The 23,394-nt window shown below is 36.2% G+C and overlaps 1 protein-coding gene and 1 pseudogene across 1 annotated transcript in view; one reads left to right on the plus strand and one right to left on the minus strand.

Moving 5' to 3' along the window:
* The window catches only part of CNTN6 (contactin 6), a 586,479-nt gene extending 567,620 nt beyond the window's left edge, over window positions 1-18,859 (minus strand). The window contains 1 exon segment of the mRNA XM_034996895.1: window positions 18,822-18,859. The gene's annotated coding sequence lies outside the window, so the exon portion shown is untranslated.
* LOC118005474 lies at window positions 6,178-7,806 on the plus strand (annotated as a pseudogene).
* Window positions 18,860-23,394: the final 4,535 nt, after the last annotated feature.

A 23,394-nucleotide genomic window follows, 5' to 3' on the forward strand; every position in this document is an offset into this window, starting at 1 on the left:
AGATTCAGTTTCCTATTTTGCCTTCTCCGACACCACCCTGGTGAGAGGTTAGAACACCTCATTACTACCTAGTAAGTGTGGTCTAGGTTCCCCATTTGGCTTTTGCTGGTGGGTGTGGGACTACAGACAGTCTTTTCAGCGGTGTTTGGCTAGAGTAAAGCAGTATTATCCAAAAGTTTTCTTTCTTGTTAGACTTTCTTTTTCCACTCCTTTGGCTAGACAGAGCAGGCTTTTGTTAAACCATTTTTGTCTTCACCCATTGACATTCCTGGATTGCTGGCTTCTTTACCTCTATGTCTGGGCTGTAAGATTCAAAAAGAAAACCCAAGGAATTCATCATCATGTTCTCCCTTAGTCCCAAGATTTTCAGCCAGTATGCCTTCTTCCCTCCAACTTTAGAGTCTTATATTCATTTTGTATAAAATGTCCAGGGTTTTGGCTTTACTTAGTAGGAAGAAAGATGGGAAAGTATGTCAATTCCATTCTTCTGGAAATGAAAGTCTGTTAGAATATGATTTTTAAAAGAAGATTCTAGAATATCATTTAGCAACTCTTATAATGTCTACTAGCTCTAATAAAAATATCTTTCTTCATAAACAAGTTGGGGTTTCTTTCATTAAAAAATATATTATCATCTGCTGGTGGATAACACCTGGGACTTATAAAATGTAATCCTTTTCAGTGCTTTGCTTTCAGTTCTTTTTTTTTTTTTTAAGATTTTATGTATTTATTTATTTGACAGAGAGAGACACAGCGAGAGAGGGAACACAAGCAGGGGGAATGGGAGAGGGAGAAACAGGCTTCCTGCGGAGCAGGGAGTCTAATGCGGGGCTCAATCCCAGGACCCTGGGATCATGACCTGAGCCAAAGGCAGACGCTTAACAACTGAGCCACCCAGGTGCCCCTTTGCTTTCAGTTCTAAAGTATGAATCTAGGAAACTCACCTCACTACTACAGTCCCTGAGAAATTTAGTATACACCAGCTTGTGTTTACAAAGCTCATGGACAGCATTAGCCTGGTTACACTGAGTTGGATTACATGAAAAGCTCTACATTTCTATGACATTCTCACCCATTTCCCTTCCATTGACATCTAAAATTTCACACAGAGCAAAGAATCTGGATGAGAACCAATCAGAACAAGTAAAATATAAATTGGGGTCTAGTCATTGGATTCAAACCCTAGAAAAGCTGGCAAATGCAACATGTCATTGGTATTTTTAAAGCTATAAAAATTGTACACAATAAAACAATCTCATAAAACTTCTATAATCATTGTAAAAAACATTTTCAAATCAATAAAATAGTCTAGATACAAAACTTTTCGAACTTCAAAATCAGCATATCGTGCCTTATTTATGGTCATTGTACTACTTTAATAGGGTAAGCTTGTGATTATTCCACTGCCTAAAATTGTGCACAGTGTACCCAAAACATGACCTGACTCAAAACAAGGGATCAATAAATGCCTGTTGATAGAATGTTGAATGAATTAAACATGTACTGTTACCCCACCTCCGAGGTTCTCATTCTGGTACTTAGGAACTGTCCCCAAAATGTCCCCAACATACTGGAAGAGTATAACTCAGATTCTCATAACTGTAGCAATTAGTAAATGCTTTTGAATGCCCAATATACATGCATACATACTACTTAACTTACAGAATCCCCATCTTAATTTCCTGTCTCAATTTGCTATCAGTGTGGGTATGTCAGTTCCTTAAGAAGATACATTCCTCACATGTGATTTGACTTTCCTCTGACCTTATATTTTATGAGCCTACGGATCAACATCTGCCCTCATCAGTTTTACATTACCATGCAGACTGTCAAGATTATTTCATTCAGCCATCCCCATGTGTCAGTGTGGGCCAAGAAGTATACTATTGCAGAGGACTACCAAATTTTTTTCACTAAAGCTACACCTTCCATGTCAGTGGGCAGCAGGACCAAATCTCTCATAATATGTAAATACACAGCAATCAAGCACCTTCTTGATGTTGTAAGGGCACAAAGAATAAAAAAAAAAAAAAAAAAAAAAAAAAACACAAGCACAATCCCACCTTAAGAAAATCAATCATAACCTGACGCTAAGCAAGTCAAAATAAAATAGTATTCTTCAGCTTCATGAGGTGACTCCACTTACAAAAACATACAAAATGGTCTATCATAAATATTTAAAGGATTGTCTTGTGCAATAGGAAAGAGACTCAGGCTAAATGTTAACAAGGCAAGAGTTTATGTCAACATTTAGAAACTCAGGTGGATAAACTGAGTCTCCCCATATGAGGAATAACTGAACAAGTTGATTTGTTATAAAAAGTATTCCCTCAGAAGGTAATGAGTTCTACCACTCAAGCTATTAAAGTTCGGAGGAGGCATCAAGTTCCAGAAGTAGAAATCACCTGATTTCAAGGGAAAAAAGCCTCAGCAGGAATTGGCAAGGTCAGGTTAAAATTCCTCCTAACACAAGCATTCTGGGATTTTATCAAAGATGAGCTCATAATGTACTGTTTGCCTGCAAACTCTCACAGAAAGAACTAAAGAAAAAAAGCCAAAGCATAAATAACTGAAAATAGATGCTAACATAGAAGTAACACCTACTCTACAACTAATTGCTGGTGTGATTCTCCTCTAATTGCATGGCTGTGAATGTGTCTTTTCTTTTAAATCTTCTACCAAGATGGCTAAATCCAAGTATAGTTTATAGAAGTTCTAATGGGGGAATATATTTTGGAATAGAATTTGTTGAGCTCCCATCACAATACCTGTCATTATTCTATTTGATCTGATCGACTTCAGTAGCATTCTCAGGTGATACTTTCCAGATTAATGAGTGGATTGTTCGCAGAGAGGAAAGTAAACACTTTTCTCTTAATGTAATGCATTAAAGAATTAACTTTATGTCTGCCCATTTTATAGAAGTGGTATTTCTAAGTCCTGTTAAAATTGTTTTATAGACTTCCTAACTGCTGTAACACATTAGGGGGTAATCACATTAGATGTTGCCTGCTGAGTCTGGCAAGACTTGGTCAGTAGTTTAAAGGAACTTTTCCAATAATACAGTCAGCTCACTAGTAGCTGGGTGACTCTAATTGAAATAACTGGACTGCACCATTAGTCCAAATAAGCACTTCACTCCCATTTATGCTTCTTTTGAAACCAAGATTAAGACAATGCCACTTATAAAAATGATCTTCATTATAATATTGTCCTCAAGGGTCACAATAGTGGGAATATATTATAGGTGAAACCTCATACTGATACACATTTTTAAATCATCTGTCTGTTAGTTTTGATTACAAGTACCAATTAGCTATTTAATCAAATCATAGAAAGCTCTATGATATAATAAATCTCAATATATCCATTTCAATTGACCATTATTAGAAGAAGATAAAGCAGACTTTATGTTGATACTCTTGACAAAGCCCAGTTGTTATGGTGTTGATGGAGATCATGCTTTAATAACTCCTCCAAGATTCCCCTGCCCTACCATCCATGATCCCCACCTCTTGCTTCCAGACCCTTATGGAGTCATTTCTCACACTGTACCAGGCTTGGTCTATGTGACTGTAAAATATAGCATAGGTGATAGAATGTCATTTGTAAAATTAAGTTGGGTTCCTTCTCTTGGATCATTCTTCCTGAGGGAAGCCAACTGCCATGTTGTGAGGATACTCTGAGACTATAGAGAGGACTATATTGCAAGGAAGTGAGTTATCCAAATGCAGCAAAGTAATAAATGTTTGTTGTTTATTTATGATCATTTTTTATGCAGTAATAGGTAACTAAATTCAGATTTCAGCACTTAAGAAATGGGATGCTACAATAACACAATTCTAGAATTGGAGAATGATTTTGGAACTGAGAAGAATGCTGGTAAAAGCTTCAAGTGCCTGGAACACAAGGACTTGAACGAAAATGAAGAAAATCTTAGAGAAAAATCGAGCTTAGCAATATGGTTGCCTGTAGTAGTGTATAAGACAAAAAAATGTGCTTAAAGAACTGGCTGATTTTACCTAAAGATTTTCCATCCCAAGTATTAAAGTGTCCTTTGGTTTCTCCTTGCTGTATATGAGAAAATATAAGGAGAAAATTTCTCATATAAAAATATATAAGAAAATATACAAGAAAATAAAGTGAAGATTAAAGGAAAAATTGTTAAATGTAAAGAGATCATTATTGCTAATAATATTGTATTAATAAATATGTAATGAAGAGATGACATGACAATTTCATTAAAATATTCAAAATATAGAAATTTTGAACAGATTAACACAGAGTAAATTGAAATGGTAGTTAAAAACATGTTTTTGATTGCAGCATTTCACTCTACCCTACATTAAAAAATAATAATAGGGGCGCATGCTGGCTCAGTTGGTTAAGTGTCTGACTCTTGATTTCGGTCAGGTCATGATCTCAGCTCAGGTCATGATCTCAGGGTAATGAGATCGAGCCCCACATCGGGCTCCATGCTGGGCATGGAACCTGCTTAAAATAATCTCTCTCCTTCTCCCTCTGCCCCTCCCCCATACCACTAAAGGAAAAATAATAATTCCAGTTAGATTTATAGGTGAAAATTACCAAACCCTCCAGGATAACTTATGCTGTGCTTATTCTTCCTAAGGCTACTATAATGAAATACCACAAAATAGGTGGCTCAAAACAACAGAAATTTATCCTTTCCAAGTTCTAGAGCTAGAAGGCCAACATCAAGATGTTGACAAGGCCATGCTCCTCTTCTAGCTTCTGGAAGATTTTTTTTTTTTCTTAACAGACCTATTTAGAGCAGTTTTCGGTTCATAGCAAAACTGAGTGGAAGGTACAGAGATTTCTTATAAACTCCCTGCCCCCAAACATATATAGCCTTTCCCATTATCAGCAGCCCCACCAGAAAGGGGCATTTATTACAACTGATGAACCTACGTTCATACATCATTATCATCCAAAGTCCATAGTTTACATTAGGGTTCACTTCTGGTGTTGGGCATTCTATGGGCTCAGACAAATACACATGACATGTATCCACCATTATGATATTATACAGAGTAGTTTCACTAAAGTTTTAATAATCTTTGTCTATTTATCCTTCGCTCTTCCCTAACTCCTGGCAACTACTGATCATTTTACTGCCTCCATAGTTTTGCCTTACCCAGAATGTCATACAGTTAGTATCACACAGTATGTAGTCTTTTAAGATTGGTTTCTTTTACGTAGTAATATACATTTAACTTGCTTCCATGTTTCTTCATGGCTTGATAGCTCACTTCTTTTAGTGCTGAATAATATTCCATTGTCTAGTTGTACCTATTTATTTATCCATTCACCTACAAAGGGATGTCAAGGTTGCTTACAAGTTTGGCAATTATGAATAGAAATGACATAAACATCCACATGCAGGTTTTTGTGTGGACATACATTTTCAACTTCTTTTGATAAATACCAAGCAGTAGGACTGCTGGATGTTATGGTAACCATATGTTTAGTTTTGTAAGAAACCACCAAATTGTCTTCCATAGTGGCTGTGTCATTTTGCATTCCCAAAAGTGATGAATCTGAGTTCCTATTACTTCATAACCTTGCCACTTTTTGGTGTTGTCAGAGTTCTGGATTTTGGCCATTCTAATAGGTATGTAGTGGTATCTCGTTGGTGTTTTAGCTTGCATTTCTTAATGATAATATGGAACATCTTTTCTTACGCTTATTTGCCATCCATATATCTCTTTTGGTGAGAGAACTGTTAAGGTCTCTGGTATATTTTTATATCAAGCTGTTTATTTTCTTATTGTTGAGTTTCAAGAGCTTTTGTGTATTTTGGATAATGATCCTTTATTAGACACACCCTTTGGAAATATTTTCTCCCAGTCTGTAATGTGTCTTTTTACTCTCTTAACAATGTATTTTGCAGAGCAGAAATTTTTAATTTCATTGAATTCCAGCTTATCAATTTTTTCTTTCATGGATTATGCTTTTAGTCTTCTGTTTAAAAAGTCATTGTCTAACTCAAGGTCATCTACATTTTCTTGCATGTTATCTTCTAGGATTTTTATGGTTCTGTATTTTATACTTAGGTCTTTAATCCATTTTGAATTAATTTTTGTGAAAAGTCCTGCCTTTTCCACTGGCTCCTCCTCTTCTGAGACCCATTCATATGTTTGTTTGGTTGGTGTTTTCATGAAAATCCATCTGAGCTGTTTCAGTCCCTACAATTATTGGTTATGGTGGTATGGAGACTGGTGGCAGTCAAGTTCTATCACTGTAGGACCAGTCCAGGTCCTCACTGTCACAGATGGCCATTCCTCTGAGACAGATGAGATCACACTAAATCAAGTGCTTTCCTTAGAGGCTTTCAGGGTCAAGGAGATCAGTGCTGTATCTGTTGCTGGAGCATTTATTAAAGGAAAATCATTTCTGAAAGAGTTCATGTTAAAATACATGTACAACCAGGAATCAGTTGATTGGATTGGACATGATAAGGATCACTACCTAGTTTCTCACAGAGAGGTCTCAATGAGAGAGCACAACAATTCAGACATGCAGTAATCAATTCCTTTTCAATAAGCCTATGGTAAAATGGTTGTGGTGTTATTGATGGACACTCAGAGAACATTTGACAGTCAATTTGAGAGATTCAGCCACAATATTTGTCCTTGGCATAATGATAAGCTTAATGAAGGTATATAACCTATCCCAAAATGTCCAAGAGGATGATCTTCAGAATCTTCAGCTTTTTGCTGAGTATGGCTAGCTGGCAGGAGGGAAATATTCTGGAAGCCATTTCAAAGCCTGACATTTTTTCACTGAGAACTGAAGTTACCCACATGAATTTGGGGAAGCTGATGGTGGCACCCAATTTTTGGGAAACTTCCTAAAGTTTTCAGAGAACCAACATGAAGAACTACAGAATGTTTGAAACACATCTATTCCTGTTTCACCAAAATATACTGTTTTCTGCTACCTCATCCTGGCTTAAAAGTAGCTACCAATCCATACTCTGATGGAAAATTTAAAGAAATAGATGATGAATTCATCAAAAGTTGAAAATACTGATTTCTTGGATGCCTTAGTCCTGAGAGCCTAGATAATAAAGAAATCAAAGGAAATAAAATCACTTGTCAAAGTCTGGTGGACTACTTCAATACTTATATAAAAATCTATCACGGTAAAGAGTTACCACATCCCCAATCCATGTACAGCCCACAGCAGAAGGTAACAATTTAGAGGCCATAGCAACTGTTAAAGACACATGCAACAAAAAGATGAAAAAGATCTGTGGTTGTAACAAACCACTTCTAGTCCCAAATGTCTTGGAGGCCAAATAGCTGGAGCTTAGGGAAGAATTTGTAAAGCTATTCTGAGGGGTGACAAAGATGCATGGATAAAAATTTGGCTAGTGTTATCAGCAGCAGTTGGGGAGTAAAATAGATGAACAGGATACCAAGCACAATAATAGCAAAAATATCTTCCATGCAGCTTATACCCCTGTCACACAGTTTTTTGTAATCTTTACCACGTAAGTGATTGCTGGTGTAACTAGATTCATTGGTTTGGACATTATAGCTCGACTATGCAATATGATAATGGAATTGACCCTTATCACCCTGTGTTCCTGGGCATACATTGAGTACCCTGGAGAATACCAAGAGCTGGATGCTGTAATAGATCAGGTAGGTGCAGCCTTGTGAGACTCAGCCCTTATACAAGCTTTACAGTACAGCAACAACCCACAAAAATCTATATTATCAAGTTTTTCCTGCCCTAAAGTCAGATTCTGCTAAACTATCAGAGAAGAAGAAATTTTAATCCAATTTTCAAAAAATACAGATGTGTAACCAATTTTAAGTTAAATAGTAAGTTTTATATCTCTATGAAAACATTAAAAGTGCTTTTATCAGAATGGAGTAAAACACCAAACACCTCTGAAGACTGCGAAATGGTTTAGTTCTTTTACTTCAGTGTTTGATAAGCAGGTGTATGTATACGAGTTAAATAATTTTCTTAGTGTGTAGTTTCCTGATTTTGTGTTCAAAAATGCTGTCATAATTTAAAGCATTTGTCTATTTATAATGACAGTACTTATGTTCTCCTCAAATTACTAAATTCTACCACTGGGTTATAATTAAACCAATACTGATATTTTAAAAAGTTGTGAAAGGTGTTAAGTCTGTGTCTAGATTCATGTTTTGCATTTGGATGACCAGTTGTTCCAGGATTAAAAAGACAATCCTTGCTCTATCGTCTTCTCTTGGTTCCTTGTCAAAGATCAGTTGAATCTTATTTACGTGGGTCTACTTTTGGGCTCTCTATTCTGTTCCATTGATTATTTATTTTTTATTTTGCCAACATCACACTGCCTTGATTACTATAGCTTAGAGTAAATCTTGAAATTGGACAGTATCAGTATTCCAACTTTGTTCTTCTCTTTCATTACTGTGTTGGCTATTCTGGCTCTTCTTCCTCTTCATATAAACTTCAGTATTAAATCATCAATATCCACCAAATAACTTGCTAGAATTTTGAGTGAAAATGTATTGAACTACAGAGCAAGTTGGGAAGTAATGGCATCCACGAACACAGACTATCTCTCTATTTATTTAGTTCTTCTTTGATATCTTTTATCAGAGTTTTGCAGTTTTCCTCATATTAACCTTGTATGTATTTTGTTAGATTTATACCAAATTATTTCATTTTTTTGTACATTAATATAAATTATATATTTTTAATTTCAAAAATCACTTGTTCATTGCCATTTTGTAGGAAAGCAATTAACTTTTGTATATTAACCTTCTATTCTGCAACCGTGTTATAATTACTTATTATCCCAGGAGATTTTCTACTTATTTTTTTGGATTTTCTACATAGATGATCATGTTATTTGCAAAGAAACACAGCTTTATTCCTTCCTTTAAATCCTGTATACATTTTATTTGCCTTTTTTTTTTTTTTGTCTTACTGCATTAGGTAGGACTTCTAATTATAATATTGAAAAGCAGTGGTGAGAGGGACCATCCTTACCTTGTTCCTTATCTTACTTTCAAGTTTATCATAATTAAGTATGATACTAGCTGTAGGGATTTTGCTTTTTTAAAAAATAGGTTTTTTTTAATCGAGTTGAGGAAGTTCTCTTCTATTCCAAGTTTACTCAGAGTTTTTAAACATGAGGGAGTCTTGGATTTTGGCAAATGCTTTTTCTTCATCTATTGATATGATCATGTTATTTTTCTTCTTTGGCCTGTGATGCGATGGATTACATTAATTTTCAAATGTTGAAATGGCCTTGTACTCCTGGGATAAATCCCAGTTGTTGATGGTGTATAATTCTTAAAGATTGTTGGATATGATTTGCTAACATTTCATTGTGTATTTTTACATCTATATTCATCAGAGATATTGGTCTATAGTTTTCTTGTAACATCTTTGTCTGGCTTTGGTGTTTGAGTAATACCATCCATATAAAATGAGTTAGGAAGTATGTCCTCTGATTCTATCCTCTGAAAGAGATTACAGAAAATTCATATGTTTTTCTTAAATGTTTGGCAGAATTTACCGGTGAACCCATCTGAGCCTGGTGCTTTTTGTTTTGCAAGATTATTAGTTATTATTTCAGATTCTTTAATAATTATATAGCCCTATTTACATTGTATATTATTTTTTCTGTGACTTTTGGTAAATTTTATCTTTGAAGGAATTGGTCCTTCTCATAGGAATATCAAGTTTTTGGCCATAGAATTGTTCACAGTATTCTTTTATTACCTTTTTAATGTCCATGGAATATGCAGTGTTGCTGTCTCCTTCATCTCTGATAGTAACAGTTTGTTTTCCCTCTCTTTTTTTCTTAACTTGCCTGGCTAGGATCTTATCAAAATTGTTAATCTTTTCAAAGAAACAGGTTTTGGTATTGTTTACTTTTTCTATTGATTTTTTGTTTTTAACTTCATTGATATCTGCTCAAGCTTTTACTACTCATTTTCTTCTATTTTAGAAAACTACTTTCCTAAGGTGGAAGCTTAGATTACTTATTTCTCATCTTTCTTGTTTTCTATTATGTACATCTGATGCTAAAAATTTCCCTTTAAGCACTGCTTTCACTGCATCTCACAAATTTTGAAAGCTATGTTTTCATTTTCATTTAGCTCAAAATATTTTAAAATTGCTCTTATAATTTCTTCTTTGACCCATGTGTTATTTATAAGTGTGTTATTTAATCTTTGCATATTTGGGGATTCTCCAGTTTTCATTCTGTTATTGATTTCTAGCTCAATTCCATTGTGGTCTGAGAGGAGACACTGTGTGATTTCTATTCTTTCAAATTTGTTAAGATGTGTTCTGTTTCTGAATGTTCCATGTGCTGGTGAACTTTTGAGGTGACACAAACCGACTCATAACCATCTGCCTTTCCCCCCATCTATACTCTACATTTATCCCATTCCAACATCTCTCAAAGCCTTAACCCTTTCTATTATTACCTCTAAATCTAAGATTTCACCTAAACATAATTAAAAAGTCCCAAATCTCATCATCTAAAGCATCTAAACTATGTATGGGTGAGATGTCCTCTCCATGTCTGGACATTTAAAACATAGAAAACAAGTTATCAGTTTCTAAAATGCAATGGTGGTCTAAGCATAAGATACATTCACATTCAAAAGGAAGAAATTTGAAGAAAAAAAAAAGTCCACAGGTCCCAAGCAAGCCTAAAACCTGTCACAGCAAATTCCATTAGATTTCCAGACCTGAGAATAATCCTCTATGGCTCTGTCCTTTGGGCCCTATCAATCAGGGCAGCCCCACACTTTCAGTCCTCCATGGCGCATCTCTGCTCTATGAGTCCATGGCAGCAGTATCCATTCCAGTCTCTCTGCCTCTGAGCCACTCTTTGAGTCTTTCTTCTCTTTTCTTGAAGGATAACACATATTTGCAGCTGAGTAGCTTTGGCTGCCCAATTCCTATGCATAGTATTCCAGAAGTCCAGCACCTTCCTTCATTTCTTTCCATCTCTGTCCTCTTCAGTCCAAGTGGAAACATTTCTGCTGACAGCTGTTAGATCCCTAAGTCACACCTAATCCTTGTAGCAAAAACATAACCAGGCACATCTTTGTATTTTTTTCCTGAGGGCACACTTCTCGATCTTTTGAAATATGGATAGGCTGAAAATATTCCAAATCATCAAGCTCCCTGCTACTTTATAACAAGGACCACCTTTCATTCATTGTCCAAAATCATGTTCTTCATTTCCATCCGAGATCCCGCCAGAAGTACCTTTAATTCATATTTTTACCAACAGCCTCTTCAAGGCAAACTAAACTTTTTCTAACATGCACCTCAAAAATTCTTCCAGCCTCTACCAATTACCCAATTCCAAAGCCACTTTCAAATTTTTTTGTTATTTGTTGCAGCAGTGTGCATTTTCCAGTACCAAAATCTTTAATGGTTTCCTATGGCTGCTACAATAAACTACCACATATTGAGTGGCTTAAAACAACACATTTATTCTCTCATAGTTCTGGGAATTTGAAATTCAAAATCAAGATGTGGGAAAGGCCACATGCTCTCTTCTCTAGATTCTAGTGGTTGCAATCCTTGGTGTATTTTGGCTTACAAATACCTAACTTCAATTTCTTCCTCTGTTGTCACATGGCAACCATCCTTTTGTGTGTCTGTGTCTTCACATAGCATTCCCCTTTTTCTATTTGTGTCTGTGTCCTTTTCTTCTTCTTATAAGGTCACCAGTTATATTGGATTAGGGACCATCCTAATGACCTCATCTTAATTTGATTACATCTACAAAGACCCTATTTCCAAATAAAGTTACATTCACAGGTACTAGGTATAGGATATATATATATATAATTATTTTTGTGGGGAAGGGGGGGGTTACAATATAACCCAGAACACATGCGTTTTATATTTTTTCTGGGAAATTAAGTAAAAGAATGAAAGCTACCAAGATTATTTTATGAATCTAATATAATTTTAATTCAAAAATAAAAAAATATGTATGATTAAATAAGAAAATATTATATAAGAAACTTTTAGCCACATTTTGCTTATTGATAAAAATGCAAAAATCAACAGTAAAGTAATAGCCAAATTAATCCAACAGCACATCTACACAACTTACAATACAATACAACAGCAGGTACAGCACTGTGTTCTTAAGCTTCATAGTTTCAGGGTAGCTTCAGAGGTTATAGGTACATTTTTGAAGTATTTGAATAAAAAAGTTGTTCTGAAGAAAGGTCTCAAGTACACAACCTAACCCTACACCTAAAGGAGCTGGAGAAAGAACAGCAAATAAAGCCTAAACCCAGCAGGAGAAGAGAAATAATAAAGATCAGAGCAGAAATCAATGAAATAGAAACCAAAAGAACAGTAGAACAGATCAAAGAAACTAGGAGCTGGTTCTTTGAAAGAATTAACAAGATTGATAAAGCCCTGGCCTGACTTACCAAAAAGAAAAGAAAAATGACCCAAATCAACAAAATCATGAATGAAAGAGGAGAGATCACAACCAACACCAAAGAAATACAAACAATTATAAGAACATATTATGAGCAACTCTATGCCAGCAAATTAGATAACCTGGAAGAAATGGATGCATTCCTAGAGATGTATCAACTACCAAAACTGAACCAGGAAAAAATAGAAAACCTGAACAGACCTATAACCACTAAGGAAATTGAAGCAGTCATCAAAAATCTCCCAACAAACAAAAGCCCAGGGCCAGATGGCTTCTCAGGGGAATTCTACCAAACATTTCAAGAATTAATACCTATTCTTCTGAAACTGTTCCAAAAAATAGAAATGGAAGGAAAACTTCCAAACTCATTTTATGAGGCCAGCATTACCTTGATCCCCAAACCAGACAAAGACCCCATCAAAAAGGAGAATTACAGACCAATATCCCTGATGAATATGGATGCAAAAATTCTCACCAAAATACTAGCCAATAGGATCCAACCGTACATTAAAAGGATTATTCACCACGACCAAGTGGGATTTATCCCTGGGCTGCAAGGTTGGTTCAACATCCGCAAATCAATCAATGTGATACAATACATTAACAAAAGAAAGAACAAGAATCATATGATCCTCTCCATAGATGCAGAAAAAGCATTTGACAAAGTACAGCATCCTTTCTTGATCAAAACTCTTCAGAGTATAGGGATACAGGGAACATACCTCAATATCATAAAAGCCATCTATGAAAAACCTACAGCAAATATCATTCTCAATGGGGGAAAACTGAGAGCTTTCCTCCTAAGGTCAGGAACACAGCAGGGATGTCCACTATCACCACTGCTATTCAACATAGTATGAGAAGTCCTAGCCACAGCAATCAGACAACAAAAAGAAATAAAAGGCATCCAAATCGGCAAAGAAGAAGTCAAAATCTCACTCTTTGCAGATGATACTTTATGTGGAAAACCCAAAAGAATCCATCCCAAAACTGCTAGACCTCATACAGGAATTCAGTAAAGTGGCAGGATATAAAATCAGTGCACAGAAATCAGTGGCACTCCTATACACCAACAACAAGACAGAAGAAAGAGAAATTAAGGCGTCGATCCCATTTACAATTGCACCCATACCCATAAGATATCTAGGAAGAAATCTAACCAAAGAGGCAAAGAATCTGTACTCAGAAAACTATAAAATACTCATGAAAGAAATTGAGGGAGATACAAAGAAATGGAAAAATGTTCCATGCTCATGGATTGGAAGAACAAATATTGTGAAGATGTCAATGCTACCTAGAGCAATCTACACATTCAATGCAATCCCCATCAAAATACCATCCACTTTTTTCAAAGAAATGGAACAAATAATCCTAAAATCTGTATGGAACCAGAAAAGACCCCGCATAGCCAGAGGAATGTTGAAAAAGAAAAGCAAAGCCGGCGGCATCACAATTCCGGACTTCCAGCTCTACTACAATGCTGTCATCATCAAGACAGTGTGGTACTGGCACAAAAACAGACACACAGATCAATGGAACAGAATAGAGAGCCCAGAAATTGACCCTCAACTCTATGGTCAACTAATCTTTGACAAAGCAGGAAAGAATGTCCAGTGGAAAAAAGACAGTCTCTTCAAAAAATGGTGTTGGGAAAATTGGACAGCCACATGCAGAAGAATAAAACTAGACCATTTCTTTACACCACACACAATAATAGACTCCAAATGGTTGAAAGACCTCAATGTGAGACAGGAGTCCATCAAAATCCTAAAGGAAAACACAGGAAGCAACCCCTTCAACCTCAGCTGCAGCAACTTCTTCCTAGAAACATCGCCAAAGGCAAGGGAAGCAAGGGCAAAAATGAACTATTGGTACTTCATCAAGATAAAAAGCTTTTGCACAGCAAAAGAAACAGTCAACAAAACCAAAAGACAACCGACAGAATGGGAGAAGGTATTTGCAAATGACATATCAGATAAAGGGCTAGTATCCAAAATCTGTAAAGAACTTACCAAACTCAACACCCAAAGAACAAAGAATCCAATCAAGATATGGGCAGAAGACATGAACAGACATCTTTCCAAAGAAGACATCCAAATCGACAACAGACACATGAAAAAGTGCTCAACATCGCTTGGCATCAGGGAAATCCAAATCAAAATCTCAATGAGATACGACCTCACACCAGTCAGAATGGCTAAAATTAACAAGTCAGGAAATGACAGACGTTGGCGGGGATGTGGAGAAAGGGGAACCCTCCTACACTGTTGGTGGGAATGCAAGCTGGTGCAACCACTCTGGAAAACAGTATGGAGGTTCCTCAAAAAGTTGAAGATAGAGCTGGGTATTTACCCCAAAGATACAAATGTAGGGATCCAAAGGTGTACATGCACTCCAATGTTTATATCAGCAATGTCCACAATAGCCAAACTGTGGAAAGAGCCAAGATGTCCATCGACAGATGAATGGATAAAGAAGATGTGGTATATATATATATATACAATGGAATATTATGCAGCCATCGAAGAGAATGAGATATGGCCATTTGCAATGATGTGAATGGAACTGGAGGGTGTTACGCTGAGCGAAGTAAGTCAATCAGAGAAAGACATGTATCATATGACCTCACTGATATGAGGAATTCTTAATCTCAGGAAACAAACTGAGGGTTGCTGGAGTGGGGTGGGAGGGATGGGGTGGCTGGGTGATAGACACTGGGGAGGGTATGTGCTATGGTGAGCGCTGTGAATTGTGCAAGACTGTTGAATCACAGATCTGTACCTCTGAAAAAATAATGCAATATATGTTAAGAAAAAAAAAAAAAGAAGAAGATAGCAGGAGGGGAAGAATGAAGGGTGGGAAATTGGAGGGGGAGACGAACCAGGAGAGACGATGGATTCTGAAATACAAACTGAGGGTTCTAGAGGGGAGAGGGGTGGGAGGATCAGTTATCCTGGTGATGGGTATTAAAGAGGGCATGTTCTGGGGCGCCTGGGTGGCTCAGTTGGTTAAGCGACTGCCTTCGGCTCAGGTCATGATCCTGGAGTCCCAGGATCGAGTCCTGCATCGGGCTCCCTCCTCGGCAGGGAGTCTGCTTCTCCCTCTGACCCTCCTCCCTCTCATGCTCTCTGTCTCTCATTCTCTCTGTCTCAAATAAATAAATAAAATCTTAAAAAAAAAAAAAAGAGGGCACGTTCTGCATGGAGCACTGGGTGTTATGCACAAACAATGAATCATGGAACACTACATCAAAAACTAATGATGTGATGTATAGTGATTAACATAACAATAAAAAAAGTTCTGGTGTCATTCCAGGAACCCCATCTTAGACTTGTTTCTGCATCCACCCAATGAATTATTGAAAGAACATAATAATTACCTTTTCAAAACCCCTTTCTCTTTTAAATACATAAATGAGAGGTGCCTGGCTGACTCAGTTGATATAGCATGCTACTTTATCTCAGGTTATGAGTCCAAGCCCCACAATGTGTTGGGTGATGCCTACTTAAAAAATTTTTAAAAATAAATAAAATACGTAAAAGAATTTCCATTCCTGCATTAGAACCTGACCGAAACCACTGGATAATGATGACTTTGTTAGATGTGAGGTCAGGGGAACCTCATGATTCTTAGTGTAGGGCCATCTGGACAGGCACTCCTCAGTCCCTAGTCAAATTCAGTATATAAATACCACATTCCAACTACTTCAGGTCCTGGGTTTATAAACCAAATACATGCTCACACAAGTCTGCAAGAACATGTTGGCAGAAATTTGATGCAATGATACTGGTGATGGTGTAAAACTAGAAGCAAAATGAACATCTATTACTAAGGAAGTGATTAAATAAGAGGTGAAATATGCTCGTTTTAGAGAATTGCACAGCATTAAGAAGAAATGAACTGGTTATACCTGTACCAATATAGATATCTCATAGAAATATATCATTAAGTTCAAAAATAAGAAATAGAATATGATCAATAGTACACTAATTATGCAAATGTAAAACAACAGAACAAATGTTGTGAAACAGACATTAACAAACAGGTACCTATCAAATGCATTAAAGACTCTGTTTTGCTTTGTTAGGGGAGAGATAATAGAAAGTGAGGTATAGGGATAAACGTGAATGAATTAATTGGTGTTATTTATTTATCACATAAAAGTAAGCTTGCATGTACTTAGTAGTACATTAATTTCATCCATCTATACCTGCAGTCAAATAATTAGAATTCTACATACCTAACACAGAGAAGTTACACACTAAAACTTCGTTGTAGTATATATGGTGAATGTCTCCACAGAATTGATGGTACCCTCCCCCACTGTATAACCTCTGTGAAAGAAGATTCAAAACAAAGTGAGCATTGTTAAGAGAGTCACTCGAAATAGAGCCAAAAAGACATTCAGGAAGTAGGGCATGCGTACAACTCCTGTTTCAATTCTCAGAACACCGAGAACTTTTGAATTTTGTCTATTATAGTCTGTCAACTGTAACCCTACCACCTCCAAAAATACAACCTCCTACTTAGGACTGAGATAATATAACACCTGTTAGCCAAATAGCAAACCATGTATTAGATAGTTAGTTTAAATTCTGCCAGTACCAATCATAACTCTTTCAAAAGCAATTTATGTAACCTTGTGGGTTTTGCCTTTATAAACCTGCACTACCAACTCACAATTCTGAGCACACTTTCAATATTGGTCCACTATAGGTCTTCCAGACTGCAATTTGGTGCTTTAAAGCACCAAATAAATGCTTTTCTTTTCTTTACAGCCTCTTCTTGACTGACACATCTTGGTAGTTAGATAGAATTGACCATCCTCCAGTAGAAGGGATAGGACATAACTGGCTAATTCCAAACAGGATATTCTGATTCATCTTTGTCATGATGATCACTGTAGCTAATCCAAGTCTAACTGTCCTACCCTTGGCTACAAAGATAGTTTAATAGCTGATCCAATGCACAAGAAAGTCAGGATTTACACTGGGGACTCTAGGTCACAGATTTCCCAAAACTGCCATTGACCTTTAGCAAACATGAGGGATGTCTACAAGTAAATCTGGCACACCTGAGGACAAATGTAGGAGACTCACAACAACAAGGGCCCTGGACTTTATGTTTAGATCGGCCAACAAATCTCCTTAAATGTTTAAACCACTGAGAGTTGAATTGTACAGGACAGAGAACATTTTCATTCATCCAAAAAATATACATTGTTTGATCTCTGATTCCTTTTTTCTTTCTCTTGATGTCCACTAGTATGTGTATGTGCACACATAAATGTACTGATGTATGATGTACTTTATTGGCAATACTGAAACTGCCAATATATAGAGAGTACCAACCATGATATCTGAAGAACTGGGCCCGACATGCACTTACATTTCCATTTGTCTTGCAAATGTGAAGAAAGTACTATTAGATTTTCCAAGTCCTCTTTGGGGTAAAACAGAGTAATACCTATTCCATGTGTACAACAGGACTATTTTGAAGTTCAAATGAAACTTTTTAAATTTTAAAAGCATTTTTAAAACTAGTTATTATTATCTTGTATATGATGCATCTATAACGGCGTTAAAAAAGCAAAATCCCCGGGGCGCCTGGGTGGCTCAGTCAGTTAAGTGACTGCCTTCGGCTCAGGTCATGATCCCAGGGTCCTGGGATCGAGCCCCGTATTGGGCTCCCTGCTCAGAGGAGAGCCTGCTTCTCCCTCTCCCTCTGTCTGCCGCTCTTCCTACTTGTGCTCTCTCTCTCTCTCTCTGTTAAATAAATAAATAAAAATCCTTTAAAAAAAAGTAAAATCCCCAATATCCTTGAGTTTATCTTGTATTCTCCTCAACTTCCTGCTGCACAAGGGAAGGACAAAATGTCACTTCTAACTTTGAATTTCGTATCTTTTGTCAGTGTGTTTCACAACTTTAACTTCTTTTAAGCATAGTTCAGTGGCAGATTTCTATACATATCTACACTTTCAAGTTGCTTAAAGATATAACATAATTGGGTTTAACCCAATGGTTAAAGTTCTAAAGGAACAAACAGTATGCACACAACATCTTCCAGTATTAAATAGCCTGGGATTAAATAAAATGCCTTTAACCCAATGGTTTAAAGTTCTAAAGGAACAAACAGTATGCACACAACATCTTCCAGTATTAAATAGCCTGGGATTAAATAAAATGCAATGAACAATGTCTGCTCCTACTGAACTGGAAATGTTGTTAGTAAGATACTGGACACAGATGACAGTGCTACCTCAAGAAACGTAATGAGGGAGTTTTATCAAGCCAAACCTTTTAAAACGTTTGAACTCCATAAAAACCTGCAGGCATGATGGATTAAATGTAATGCTTACCTCTGATTCTGAGCTGTGGCTTGTATCATCTAATTCCTGTAAATAAAAACAGATGTGCTGTTAGAAGGTTTTGATTTGTGTTTTTACTTTTCAAAACCCATCTAGCATAGTGAGGTTTTCCTATTTGGGGGAGGGTGGAGTAGCTTTGTTTTCTCGCTCAAGCATGTCAGAAATGGGAAAGTAAGTCTCACTCATCTCCATCCTATTAAAGGAGAAGCTCAAAACAATTTACAGAGATGGATGTGTGCTTTAAAGATGGATGAAAAGAGACTGATCTATCCAAAGACATCTTCAAATATTTAGAGCAGGAGAAAAACATTACTTTAGCAAGTTTAGAAACATAACAATTATAAGTTTCAACTTGTATTCACGTTACACCGCCAGCAACTTGAGAAGTCAATAATCACCTAGAACAAATAAACAGGGTAAAGATACTGCAGGCATCCCATCTCTAGGCAAGCCTTCCACTCCTGTAAATCATACACCCTCTGCTCTAAGGATACATGTTGTTATTTTTTAATAGAGCAATTTCTTTAGCAAAACATAGAAGCCAAGGCTTTAGCACATATAAAAAATATAATTTACAAGTTTGGCATTTTCATTTCTGCTGATGGCAGTTTCATGAGAGACTCACAAATGTAATTAAACAGTTCACAGACACACAATTAAATATATTCACATGACAATGATATGGGGAGGAGGATGATAATACCTTTTACTCACATTGAACATTTTACCCAAAAAACCTAGACTAATGCAATAAAGATTGCATAGTGTCATAGAACAACATGGGCTCTATTAGGATTACAGCTACAGAGCTGCATGTAATAAAATAATACACAAAGGTCTTTAAAGTGTTATTTTCTGAATGATCATATTTATACACTAACTATAATCTACATATTAAAATTATAAGAGAGCAAATCTTCAGCTCTCTTCACATGATGCCATAAATGAAAAACAAAAATAGTCAACTTACATGGTTTTCTCCCCCCTACTGAAACGAAATGACTTTTTGTTGTTGTTGTTGTTTAAAGATTTTATTTATTTATTTGACAGAGACAGAGATAGAGAGAGCAGGAACACAAGAAGCGGGAGTGGGAGAGGGAGAGCAGGCTTCTCGCCGAGGAGGGAGCCTGATGTGGGACTCGATCCCAGGACCCTGGGATCATGACCTGAGCTGAAGGCAGATGCTTAATGACTGAGCCACCCAGGCACCCACGAAATGACTTTTTAACATTACATTTTTTTAAAAGTCAAATCATCAGTTTCTTTTGGCATTATGCAAATACAACTTTTGTATATATATATATACACACACATATATATACACATTCTATTGAAAATGATTCTATTGAAAATTACATATTTTACAAATAGTAAGCAACCAAGAATACAGGTAAAATCCAATATAGCCAGAAAGCAAAAATCTATTTTTGTGTTATTATTATTTCTGTTTGTGATTGTGGATTGTGTGGATAGCAATACTATAGAAAAGCATCAGTAAGTTTCTCATGAGAGTGAGAAATCATTATTTGAGATGATTAATTGGATGATTCATGCCATCTGTACATGATATGAATTACAAGTCATATTTCTGCCATCTTTGAAACCCTAATTCCATACAAAGTGAAAGAATTAGTAATTATTCCATGAATGTCTGCTAAATAAATTTAAATGCATATATATATGCATTTATATATATATATATATATATGAGAACTGTTTACACACAGTAGTATGATGGTCAAAAGTATGGGCTTTAGCATTTAAAAGACCTTAATCTGACACCATTTACCAACTATGTGATTTCCGGCAAATATTCTAAGTGCTTAATTGTCAGTTTACCAATCTACTGGGCTAGTACCAACTCATACAGGGTTGCCAGGGGCAATGAAATAAGACAATAATACACTTAAAGTACTTTGCCCTGTAGACTCTTAAGAAATGCTGGCTGTAATTATGAGAAATTAATATTATTGGTAAGTCAGCTCTCAATCGTCCTCTAATAATCCTACTAGATTAAGTATTATATTTCATAATTACTAATAACACATAATCTATTTAAGCCTGGACTTCAACACAGAAAAGGTTTGTCTTAGAATGGGGACTGATATGTGATAAAGTTGAAAAAAAAAAGGAACAAAGGCCTCATTAAATACTTTCACAGTCACAAGTTTTAGGTTAGATCCAGAAAACTGCAATTGAATGGGGTCAATAAAATAAGATTTTCCTTCAGAGGAACACAGAATGGATTCCTCTTTGATCTATTATTTAAAAACTGGCAGTGCCCACGGGCGCCTGGGTGGCTCAGTCGTTAAGCATCTGCCTTCGGCTTAGGTCATGGTCCCAGGGTCCTGGGATTGAGTCCGCATCGGGCTCTCTGCTTGGCAGGAAGCCTGCTTCTCCCTCTCCCACTCCCCCTGCTTGTGTTCCTGCTCTCGCTATCTCTCTCTCTGTCAAATAAATAAATAAAATCTTAAAAAAAAAAAAACTGGCAGTGCCCACATCTAGGCCAGAAGTGACATTATTTCAATTTTTCATACTTACTTTTAACCTTTGCTGAAAAACATATATTAGGCCCATCTGCTCATGAAACTAATTGACAAACAAGGTGCTGCTTCCCGCCTGTTCTTTGTGATTTCAGAATCTGAAAAACCCCAACTCAACACAAAAGCATATGCTCTTCAGAAAAACTGTGAGAGACAGGACAATGAAGAAGCATTTTCAGATTTAAAGCAAAGAATTTCAGATTTAAAGAAAGAATGCCAAAATAACAACAAAAAAATCATAAGACTTTATATTTAACTTTCTAGGTAGAATATATAGTCACATGAATCAAAATCTACAAATATAACAAAGTTATACACAGAAAAATTTCCCCTATCCTTGTCCTCCATCTGCACAGTTTCCACCATGCTAGGGAAAACTACTACCAAAGACCTAAGATGGCAGTGTTTGTAAGTACTGCTGGTGTATCAGGTGTGGAAAGCAGCCAATGAACAAATCTGAGGAAAATACAGAAATTAGCCAACTTTTGTTTTGTGATGAGTACTTCTGGGCACTGTAATACTTAACATTTGTTCTGGAAACACATTGTTCTGTTCAGAGTATATCCTGTAAGAAGTCACTCTGTAACTGGTCTCTTCTGATTTGTTTAGTGTATATTTCTTTGGGGTTATTGTTGGTATTTTAGTATTTTGTTATCTCTTTCATCTATTCTTCTCTGGATAGAATTACAAGAGGGAAAAATTAACCTCAAAAAAAACGAACAAGAGGAAGTACTGACAACCAGGGACCTAATTGGTATGGATATAAGTAAGATGTCAGAACTTGAGTTCAGAATAACAATTATAAAGATACTAGCTGGGCTTGAAAAAAGAATAGAAGACACTAGAGAATCCCTTTCTGGAGAAATAAAAGAAATAAAATTTAATCGAGTTGAAATCAAAAAGGCTATGAATGAGAGGCAATAAAAATGGAAGCTCTAACTGCTAGGATAAATGAGGCAGAAGAGAAAATTAGTGACACAGAAGACAAAGTGATTCAAAATAAAGAAGCTGAGAATAAGAAAGATAAACAACTACTGGATCACAAGGGGAGAATTTGAGATATAAGTGATACCAAAAAGTGAAACAATATTAGAATAATTGGGATCCCAGAACAAGAGGAAAGAGAGAGAGAGGCAGAAGGTATATTTGAGCAAATTATAGCTGAGAATTTCCCTAATCTGGGGAATGAAACAGGTATTTAAGTCCTGGAGGCACAAAGAATCCCCCCTCAAAATCAACAAAAATAGGTCAACACCTCAACATATAATAATGAAGTTTGCAAATTTCAGAGACAAAGAGAAAATTCTGAAAGCAGCTCAGAACAAGAGGTCCTTAACCTACAAAGGTGAAACATGGCAGAAATCTATCCACAGAGACCTGGCAGGCCAGAAAGGACAGGCATGATATATTCAGGGAGCTAAATGAGAAAAATATGCAGCCAAGAATACTTTATCCAGCTAGGGTGTCATTCAGAATAGAAGGAGAGATAAAGAGCTTCCAGGACAAACAGAAACTAAAAGAATCTGTGATCACTATACCAGCCCTGCAAGAAATATTAAAGGGGATCCTTTAAGCAAAGAGAGAGCCCAAAAGTAACATCAACTAAAAAGGAACAGAGACAATATACAGAAATAGTGACTTTACAAGTAATACAATGGCATTAAATTCATAACTTTCAATAGTTACTCTGAAGGTAAATGGTCTAAATGCTCTAATCAAAAGACAAAGGGCATCAGACTGGATTAAAATAAAAAAAGCAAGACCCAGAAATATGCTTTCTACAAACAACTCATTTAAGGCCCAAAGATACTTCCAAATTGAAAGTAAGAGGGGACAAAACCATTTATCATGCTAATGAACATCAAAAGAAAGCTGGGGTGGCAATCCTTTATCAGACAAATTATATTTTAAAACAAAGACTGTAATATAAGAGATGAGAAATAACACTGTATCATAATTAAAGGGTCTATACAACAGGAAGATCTAACAATTGTAAATATTTATGTCCCTAACATGGGAGC

The sequence above is a fragment of the Mirounga leonina genome, unplaced genomic scaffold, assembly GCF_011800145.1.
Source record: "Mirounga leonina isolate KUSES-001 unplaced genomic scaffold, KU_Mleo_1.0 Mir_94, whole genome shotgun sequence".
Taxonomy (NCBI): Eukaryota; Metazoa; Chordata; class Mammalia; order Carnivora; family Phocidae; genus Mirounga; species Mirounga leonina.